Consider the following 10,875-nt stretch of genomic DNA (forward strand, 5'->3'; position numbering starts at 1 on the left):
TTCAGAGGTTCAATGCACATGTACCCAAGGGGGAAAAAAAGTAAAATGTGAGATAAAAATTACTGTCGTTTGATGTTTGAACCACTAAATTTTGGTGCAATTTGTTACATAGCAATATATAAGTAATAAAGTACAGACTTTTCTGGGTGTGGTGGCACACACTTATAATCCCAGTGTTTGGGAGGCTGAGACAAGAGGATTGCATAGGTTCTAAGCCAGCCTCAGCTATTTAGTGAGGCTCTCAGCAACTTAGTGAGACTCTGTTTCCAAAGAAATTATAAAAAATAGGGCTGGGGTGTGTGGCCCAGAGGTAGAAAGTTCCTGGGTTCCACAACTCAGTAACACACACACACACACACACACACACACACACACACACACTCACACACACAAAGTACAGACTTGTGTGTGTTTACTTACATAGTTATTTATTTATGTGGTATTGAGGATTAAACCCAGAGGCATTCTACTTCCAAGCTACATCCCTGGCCTTTTTAAACTGAAAACATGGTCTTCCTACATTGCTGAAGCTACCTTGGAACCTGTGATCCTCCTGTTTCAGCCTCACAAATACTGGGATTACAGCTGTGCACCTCACACCAGGCTTTTTAGGCTTTCATCAAATGCTGCTGGAGAAAATGATTATCCATATGTAAAAGTAAATAAATGAATAACTTGGATTTATATATTACATGCTATATATAAAATTTAAATCAAATAAGCCAGGCATAATAGTACATGCCTGTAATCCCAGTATTTGAGAGGCTGAGGCCGCAGGAGTGCAGGTTCACAGCCAGCCTCAGCAAGTAGCAAATTTCTCATCAACCCAGCTAGACTCTGTTTCCAAACACATAATAAAACAGGACTGGGATGTATCCTGCAGGCAGACTGTCTCTGGGTTCTATCCCCAGTGCCACAAAACAAAACAAAAATCAAGCCAGGCGTGGTGGCGCACACTTGTAATCCCAGTACATGGGAGGCTGAGACAGAAAGATCACAGGTTCACAGCTAGCCTCAGCTACTTAGTGAAGTCCTCTGCAACTTAGTGAGAACTTGTTTCAAATAAAGAAGACTAAATAGGACTAGGGGTGTGACTCAGAGGTAGAATGCCCCTGGATTCAATCCACAGTACTACAAAAATTAAAATTAAAATTAATAATAAATAAACAAATCAAACAAAACACAAACTTAAATGTGAAGCCCAGGTCTAAACCTTGTAGAAGAAGACATAGGAGAAAATCTTTGTGACCTTGGATTAGGAAAAGATTCCTTTGGTATGATCCAGTAAAGAAACTTGATAAACTGAACTTCATAACTATTAGGGATTCTAGCCCAGCATGGTGGCCCATGCCTATAATCCTAGTACTTGGGAGGTTGACATAGGAAGATTGCAGGTTTGAAGAAAGCTTCTGCATCCCTAGTACTGGGATTATGGGCATGCACCACCATCCCTAGGTCCAAGTCAATGTATTTGGGGATAGTCCCAAAACAGTGTGCTGTCACTTACCTGTAATCTCAGTACTTGGGAAGCTAAGACACAAGAATCACAAGTTAAGGGCTAGCCTCAGCAACTTAGTGAGACCCTGTCTCAAATTATAAAATAAAAAATAAAAAGGGCTGGTGGATTGTCCTTGTGTTCAATCCTCATTTTAAAAAAAGAAGAAAAGAACGAAAGAAGGAAAGAAAGAATGGAAAAAATATTCCAAGCCCTGTGTGGTGGTACACATTTGTAATCCCAGTACTTGGGAGGCTGAGACAGGAGAATCTCAAGTTCACAGAAAGTCTCACTTGATGAGGCCCTCTGCAACTTAGTGAGACCTTGTTTCAAAATAAAGAAAAAAAAATATAGCTCAGAGGTAGAATGACCATGGGTTCCATCCCCAGTAAAGAAAAAAAAATTTCAAAACTCTATCTAAAATCTTGGAGGGCATAGAAAAACGTCTCAGGAATAAAAGGGGTGGAGAGGGCGTAGCTACGTGGTACAGCATGCTTAGCATGCAGAAGGCCCTGGGTTCCATCTCTAGCACAAATAATACAAAATAAAATAAGTAGTATTAACCCAAGCATATGGACTTTAATGCTTATATTTCAAAATATACTAATTGCATCCAATCCTGAAATGTGAGAACATCGTGCACTTTACTTGACTAGATCCCCAAGTCCATGAGCCCTCAGAGAAGCCAGATTAGGTGCAGCACCACAGCACTGTGGTAAATTTTTCTAAAGATAAGTCTTGTGATTTTTCTGGCCACTTTGAACAGTTCCAGGATCCAGGACCTGGTGCTGAGCCAGGGAAAACCTCAGTGCCTGGCCATCTGAGACTCACCTTGGTCTCTCTGAAGACTGGCTAGGGCTGCAGGGAGCAGGTGTGCAGGGCACAGCTGGCTTGGGATCGATGTCAGCTGCCGGCCGGACACAAGGGAAGATGTTTTTCTGCACAAACAAAACACAGGTCACTGACATGGGGGGTGGGAATTACCTGGTCCTGTCGCCATCACCATGACCACGTGGGAGTGAAACCTGCACTGGCCACCAGGGATCCAGCCCACCAGGAGCCCCACTCTGCCTTCCCATTCCCAAGCCCCATATGCCAGACAGTGCATCCACCAGGGGGCGCCACTGCACCTGTCCACCATGGGGCCTGTAGTCCTTCCCAGAGCAGCTGCCCTGGCCTTGCCAGTCACCCGTCTAACGTCTAGACAGTGCCACCATAGGCTATCAATCAGTTGTGTATATCTGCACACAGTGGAAACTGTTCTGAATGTTAATGCTTTGGATAAAAACTCAATAACATGCTGATTTGAATTAGTAAAATTATCATTGCCGGGCGGGGTGGTGGATGCTTACAATCACTGCGCTTGGGAGGCTGAGACAGGAGAATTGCACAGGTTCGAAGCCAGCCTCAACTACTTAGTGAGGCTCTCAGCAACTTAGTGAGACCCTGTTTCCAAATAAAATATAAAATAGGTCTGGGAGTATAGCCTGGAGGTAGAAAAGCCCCTGGGGTCCACCCCCTGTACAAAACACACACAAAAAGAAATAAAATAATAATACGCAAGCCTGATCATGTCAATGTCTTTAGAACCCAGTGCCCTCAACCGCCCGCCCCTCCCCCACCAGCTCCACTCCGGCCTCCCCTTTTCTGTTCCTTCTGCCTGCCTTGCTTCCCTCCAAATCTTCCCATGCCCACTCTGTCGCTGTGTGCTCATACTCCCCGTCTCATCCTTTGAACACCCCTGCTGTCTTTCTCTCTTCCTCAAGGGTCCTGGTCCCTAATCCTCTGATACCTCCCTACTGCTCTCCTACAACTTGGTTCTACCAACTTTTTCTGGGGTATAGTGCTGCGGATCCCACCCAGGGCATGGCACATGATGCCCTGCAGAGAATGGACCTCGAGTGAGAGCAAGGGTGAAGGCAGAGAAGCTAGCGAGGAGCTGTTTAGGGAGCAGGCCAGGCAGCCAGACGCTGGAGGTCGGTGGGCACCACTTACAGGTACATATGGTAGGTGGAATCGGTGCACTTGCTGATGGGTGGATGGGGTGGGTGGAAAAGGGAAAAGTCAAGATGATTCCCTATGGGGGATCCAGCAATGGAGCTGGTCTGCGCCTGGCAGGAGCACACTTCCCAACACAGAGCAAAAGCTGCTAACAGAGTGATTCCTGTCTGTCTGCAGCCAACTCAGGACAGAGATTCTTTACAACAGGAAAACTCAGGTCTTCTCAAACTGAAAACCACGCCCTCTCATGCCCCGCCTCGTCTCAGTCTCAGTCTCAGGACTAACCCCTAACCTACCCCAACTTCTTACCCTTGACTCTAGTCACCACCCGGTGAGGGCAGGACCAGTGGGATCTACTTACCAACAGGCTCCGGCGGCCTTTCCGAAGCCGCTGGAGCATCCTTGCTCCTGGAGGTGGCCTGGTCTCAGGCAGGGACCGAAGCCTATCACCCAATCGCACTATTGCGCTTTCTCTAGCTTAAATCCAAACGCCTTTTCTCTCAGAAGACTTTCCAACAACAACAACTGCCGTTGGTGGCCTCGACCAATCAGAGTCAAAGTTGCTTTCACAAAGGTTGCTCTTGGCAACTAGCGGGTGTTTTTGAATCTCCACCAATAGGAAAGCAGCTGCATTGTCTAGCTCTTATTGGAGAGTTCAGGTGTCAATCTCTGACACAGCAGCCAATCCAGAGCCAAGGAAGGTGGAGGGTGGGCAGGATGAAAAACTGGACCTGCACAGCTGGTAGGAATTAGGAAGGAATGTGCTTCCCTGATCCTTAGGCTGGGTTAGAGGGGGCTCCCTGCTGGCTTATCTCAGATCCTGGACTGGACAGAGGAGCCATGGCACTGAACAATCTGGGATATCAGAGGCTAGAAACGTTCTGAAAATGAGGAACACAGCTGCCAGGGCCATAATCTCCAGGTTTTTAGACTTTAGCACACAGTTCCGTCTTTGAAAGACCATTAAGCAGACAGGCTCCTGCTAGAGTCCCTGGCTTTCCAGTGGACCTTGGGGCTGTGTGCAGGAAGGCTGGCTTAAGAGGTGAATTTCATTTCCCTCATTAGTTCAAGACCACATATGGAAAGGCATCCTCCTGACTGCGTGGGTCCAGTACATGTACCTTTTGGGCACATTGTGGCCAATGAGAAATGGCATGGGTAGCAGCTGGCACAGGAAATGTGTTGGGGCCCACTCGGCTGGACCGAAATGGCACCCAGGCTTATTGCCAGCATGGATTCAAGATGGCGCCTAGGCTTGCAGCCAAGTCATGAGACTCACAAGATGGACGTCTCCTTGAGCATGCGCAGTGTGCCATGCTACATGCCTGCAGAATGATCAGTGACGCCTACCACCAGCCTGCCTATGAGAGAGTCAGAAGTGTGCATGCCCTAGCTGTGGAAGCTTGGGGTTGGTAGGGAATAGAAGGAGGGATTATGATGCTGATATATATTGTGTACTCATTGTCAGACATATTAGAAAGAAAGAAGAGAGAGACATATTGAGAGACAAAAGGATCCATTAAAGAAGAATTCATATTTCAGCTGGAAAGGTGTCTGTGTCGTTCTCTAAGCCCCTGCGGGTCGGAGTCTTAGGGGACGATAGAAATGCAAGGTCAGTGGCCTGCCTTTTGTCATATGCCCTTTCCTTTCTGTGGTTTAAAAACAAATTTAAGCCTGGCATGGTGGCACATACTTGTTATCCCATCATTCAGGAGGCTGAGACCAGAGGGTCATGGTTCTCAGACAGCCTCAGCTACTTAGTGAGACCCTTTACAACTTAGTGAGATCCTGTTTCAAATTAAAGAATAAAAATAGGACAGGGGTTGCTGCTGTCCCTTTTCGGCATATATGAGCATGAGAAATGCTTGTATTAATTGGCAAGGCCTCACGGAGGAGAGCCCTGAGGAGGAAACGTCATCTCTGGCAAAAATACTCCCTGCTCTTAGATTTCTACACTAAAAAGCTCCAATGATTTAAAACAGGATCCCAAGAATTAGGACTCTGAAAGAAGTTGAGTCCATGAAAGATAAATTTTCTAGTAAAATGTCTAAGCCTTCAGACTTTCTCTGTATTGTTCCAGCTGTAATAAAGGGCAGTCAGAATTCAGGGGCTGCAAAATTTCTCTTGGCCTTTCCGCACGCAGGTCCTTTGATCTAAAGATTAGCTCCCAGCACCTCTCTGCCAGCAGGGGAAGCTGCAAACCTACCTTTTGCCCCATTTCCCAAAGAGATGTAAAACTGTCTCTGGAATCTGGGCCATTTGTTTCCTCATTAAGAGATGCTAATAAGCTTTTTTCTAGCAAAGGCATACCATTTGTGACTCAGCAGCAGGAGAGTAAAAAACCCAAAAGTCTGCTTCAATATTATGCATTAAAGAACAATTATAGAAATCCAGTCACCTGTGTTATAATGTTTTTGCCCTGTCTACTAACTGTAATATAAGTATTGCCTTATAGGGGATGGCGGAGCAGACAGGACCGAACAAATCCTCGCCGCAGCCCTATGGATCTTGATAGAGGAGGGCCTGGACTAATCCCTGGGGACAAAACACTCTGGAAGGATCAAAGGAGATCCTAGAAAACTGAATTTCTCCAAAACGGACTTTTGGTGTGACCCCAGCCTTTCCAGATTCCGGACTTTGCCCCCTAGGGTTTACCCTTAAGGCCAGAAACCTGTGACAAAAGCCCCAAGGGGGCTGACTTTAATCGCCCAGTCCCAGATGAATCTTAAACTGTGATGCCATGGATCTTCTTTTATCCTGTTTATCTTGTTTACACTTAATGCCTCACTATTGTCCTTTGGTGCTTACACTGGGTACAAGTACTGGTGATGAAAATTAAAACTTTGTCAATTGCACAAGAGGCAATTGTGCATGTCAGTCATTTCAGATTTTTCACGGAGAGGAATTTCCACTTTTAGTGCCGTGAACAGGAACTTTAAGGAGTTTATTTCATAAAAAGGGAAAAATTCGCTGCAGATAAGTGGCTGCAGAACTACAACCGAAACCTTTGCCCACCTTTCTGAGACTCTTGTTCCCAAGCGAACTCAGTGCTGGATTTATTGTGCCCAGTACTGAGCTAGTCGTCACAAGGGGGTGTAGCTCTGAGATTGAATGCCCCTGGGTCCCATCCCCAGACTCACACACACACAAAATAAATATCATAAAAATAAATTTAAAAATCTACCTATTGCCTAAGTTAACAGTGCTCATTTCCTCCATTTTAAGGGAATATTAAACACATTTTTGAGGATGGCCTGACACTGGTAGATTTTTACCTGTCCAGCAGATCTTGCATTCTTTATATCACCACAGCTGACTTGGTAGCAACAAATGGCTACAGAAAGAGACTTGTTCGAATTAGAAATGTAAGTACTAAGTCAGGCATGGTGGAACATACCTCTAATTCTAGTATTTGGAAAGCTGAGAGAGGAGAGGAGGATTGCAAGCTCAAGACCATCCTCAGCCTTGGACCCAGTCGAGGGGTGAGTCCAGAGCCAAGGCCAGCATTGGAGCCTGCCATAAGGCAAGGCAGGTGCAGGAGCCTCAGAGGCCAGGATTGGAGCCTACCGAGGGGTAAGGCTGGTGCCAGGGCCAGTGAGGCCAGGATCAGTGTATGCCATGAGGCAAGGCTGATGCTGGGGCCTCCGAGGCCGGGATCGGAGTCTGCCGAGGGATGAGCCTGGTGCCGGGACCAGTGAGGCTGGGATTGGAGCCTGCCTTGAGGCAAGGTCAGTGTGGGAGTCTCTGAGGCCCGGACCAGAGTCTGCCAAGGGATGAGGCCCGTGCTGGGGCCAATGAAGCCGGGATTGGAGCCTGTCATGAGGCAAGGCTGGTGCTGGGGCCTTTGAGGCTGGAATCAGAGCCTGCCGAGGGGTTAGGCCTGTGCCGGGGCCAGTGAGGCCGGGATCAGAGCCTGCCGTGAGGCAAGGCCAGTGCTGGGGACTCCGAGGCTGGGATCGGAGCCTGTGAGGGGTTAGGCCATAACTGGGTCCAGCAAGGCTGGGATTGGGGCCTGCTGTGAGGCAAGGCTGGTACTTGAGCCAGCGAGGCCAGGATCAGAGTCTTCCAGTGGGCCAGGCTGGCGCCGGGGCCTTCAGGAGCAGAATCAGAACTTGCAATGTGGATACTTAGAGAATCATCACAGAAAATAGAAAATCAGATGCTTTTCCTAATATGCAAAAACTAGGAAGAAATGGGTAAGGAAATAAATCTAGTTGAAGAAAGGGCCCCATGAGAGAGCAATTAATGTGACCAATCAGAGGGGATGGGATGTGGGAAGATGGAATCTCTTTAAAATGCATGATATATGTAAACAAATGAATCAAAGTTAATCACCAAATCAAGCATGGGATCGAGGGAGGGGGAGGGAATGGGACAGGGAGGGGATACGGGTTAATTGAATGATGTTGCTGGTATACCCTCACAAGTCTTGTACTCCATTGTGATGTTTGACTACAATGCACCAATAAAAATAGATACACATAAAAAATAAACAAAAAAATTTAAAAGGACTGGGGTGTAGCTCAGAGGTAGAATATCCCTGGTTTCAATCTCCAGTACTACACACAGAACAAAAGTTACAAATGTTAAGTTCTGAATTAAACTGAAATTGAACACTTGTAATAATTTATATATAATGCCATTAGCCATTTCAAATGCAAAGTGATAGCTCTCTTAACTTTGTAAATTTGTTACAAAATGATGTATTTTTCTTTGAAGTCTGGAAATCTTCAAGGGATTGTAGTAGTTGAAAAAACCCAGATGAGTGAACAGTACTTTTCAGCCATACAGAAGTTTACTGTGCTGGACCTGGGGATGGTGTTACTTCCTGTGACCAACCAGATAGAAGCATCTTGCCTCATCATCCAATTAGTAAGTGCTCATTTTCTCTTTCACAATACTGCAGGTCTGGGGGAACCCAGGGGCATTTGACCTATGAGCTACACCCCCTGCCCTATTTTTTATTCTTTATTTTGAAACCGGGTCTCACTGAGTTGCAGAGGGCCTCACTAAGTAGCTGAGTCTGTCTGCGAACTGTGATCTTCCGGTCTCAGCCTCCCGAATGCTGGGATTACAAGTGTACTCACCATGCCCCGCTGAGTCTTGCTGAGTTTTTGAGGCCTATCTCAGCCTCCCAAGTACTATGATTATAGGTACCACACCTGGCTGTAAACATGACTTTTTCATTTTTTTGTTGTTGTAGTGCTGGGGATTGAACTCAGGGGCATGTTCTTTCCAAGCTATACCCCCAGCTCTATTTTATTTGGAAACAGAATCTAAGTTTCTGAGGCTGGCTTCAAAGCTGCTCAGCCTCTCAAGTACTGGAATTAGAGATGTGTTCCACCACGTTCGGCTAGCTCTGGCCTCTTTTTGTGTTTGGCACTGGGGAATAAACCCAAAGGTATTCTATCTCTGATCTATACCCCCAGCCCTATTTTATATTCTTGATTTTTATATAGGGTCTTACTAAGTTGTGGAGGGCTTAAGTAGCTGAGGTTGGTTGCAAACCTGTGATCTTCCTGTCTCAGCCTCCCAAGTACTAGGATTAAAAGCATGCACCACCATGCCCAGCTTGGTCATTTCTTTCTGGACCATATGATGAAAGTATTTAAATTCCTCAGACCATGTTTTTCACTACCTCTAGCTTTAAGATTCTGAAAAATATATGTTTTTTGTCAATTATTTTTATCTTTTTTGTGTGGTCATATGGTCCATCTCTCAATAATTTTACTCTTGTCTGGAAAGTTATATTCATGGCACGTGAAAACATTTGAACCCTAAATTAAGCTGAATCAAATAGGAAAATGATCTTAAGAAAATTGCCAGTTCTCCAGGGGGCGCTTCTGTAATTCTTTAATTTCTCCTTCAGGTTCTTGAGCAATCCAAAGAACCCAGTAAAAACCCTTTCCTCAGGAAGAAAAGGTCTCTGCTCTCTGAGCCATCCCTCCTTTGAACTGTGCAACAGATCCCAGGTGTTGGAAAAGTTAAAGCTTCTCTTCTGCTTCAGAAGTTTCCAAGTATCCAGCAACTGAGTAATGCTTCTACCCCAGATTTCAAGCCAGTGGTAGGACAAGCGGTATCACAGCAAACCCACACCTTCTTCACTCAGTCCAGGTGACAGCCACCCTCACCCTAAGCTACAGGGCCTGGTTTTCACAGTTAAAAATCAAGAAAAAACAGGACCACAGCAACTGGTGAAGGAGGCACGCCTGGAGGAGCCCTGTGATTGAGCTGCGGCTTTGCTGTCTGGGGCTGGACCTGGGCACTTAGGTTAGTGGGCTGCAGGTGGCATGCCCTGATTCAGCTAAGATGAAGCCGGCCACTGGGGATCTTCCTAAGAAGTCAGGGACTCTCATTCTCAGCAAAAAGCCTGCGAGGGTAGTTTTCTATGAAAGACCTAGACCTGCATCTGAAGTGGAAAGGACTTAAAAGTTTCAGGTAGCGGCTATATCCATCTAAAAGAAACTGGCAGTGAAGCACTGTGTATCATAAGTCCCTTGCTCCTGGCAACAGCGCCGCTGTTCTTCAGGAGGGGTCGGTAGGATGCTGCCAATGTAAATAAATATTTTTTACTTTGATTTTTTATTGTTGTTCTTTTTGCGTGTCTGGCGATGGAGCCCAGAGGAATTTGACCTCCGAGCTATATATCCTGCCCTATTTTTTATCCTTTATTTTGAAACAGGGTCTCACTAAGTTATGGAGGGCCTCAGTAAGCAGCTGAGGCTATCTGCTAACTGAGATCCTCCGGTCTCAGCCTCCTGATGCTGGGATTACAAGTGTGCTCCACCACACCTGGCATATATTTTACTTTGATACAGGTCTCACTCAGGGTCTCACTGACCAGCCTCACTGGTCTCCAACCTGTGATCCTCCTGTTACAGCCTCCCAAGTACTGGGATTACGCGTATGCATTACCAAGCCTGGCTTCTCATACCTCTAGTTGAAAGGACAGGATGCTCTAAACTCTACCTAGCATGAACACCCTCAGGCACTGCCCTACTCACTTGATGAGTAGGGCTCATTTAGGACAGCCCTGCTCCTGCTCACTAAATGCTGTAGCATGGCACAGGTTACTACAAGCTGGTTCCTACCAATGCACCAGTTATGTCTCTTGCGAGTCCTCTGCCCACCCACAATTGCCTTCCATTTTCCAAACAGCAAATAACACAATCTTTTTTTCTTTTGGGGGGGTACTAGGAATTGAACTGAGTGGCGTTCTTCCTATGAGCTACACTTCGAGCCATATTATATTTTATTTTTAAAACAGGGTCTCACTATATTGCTGAAGCTGGCCATGAATCTGCGATCTTGTCTTAGCCTCCCAAATATTGGGATTACAGGCATGGGCCACCACACCTGGCTGAGTTATTTATAGTTTG

General features: G+C 46.1%; 1 pseudogene across 1 annotated transcript; it reads left to right on the forward strand.

Annotated features, from left to right (window-relative positions):
* Window positions 1–4,574: 4,574 nt before the first annotated feature.
* On the forward strand, window positions 4,575–9,614 carry LOC308279567 (Fanconi anemia core complex-associated protein 24-like; annotated as a pseudogene). Its single transcript has 4 exons — window positions 4,575–4,677; window positions 6,722–6,861; window positions 8,216–8,368; window positions 9,366–9,614. The product of its transcript is annotated as a Fanconi anemia core complex-associated protein 24-like (transcript).
* The last annotated feature ends 1,261 nt before the right edge of the window (window positions 9,615–10,875 follow it).

Source organism: Muscardinus avellanarius (genome assembly GCF_963383645.1).
Source record: "Muscardinus avellanarius genome assembly, contig: SCAFFOLD_63, whole genome shotgun sequence".
Taxonomy (NCBI): domain Eukaryota; kingdom Metazoa; phylum Chordata; class Mammalia; order Rodentia; family Gliridae; genus Muscardinus; species Muscardinus avellanarius.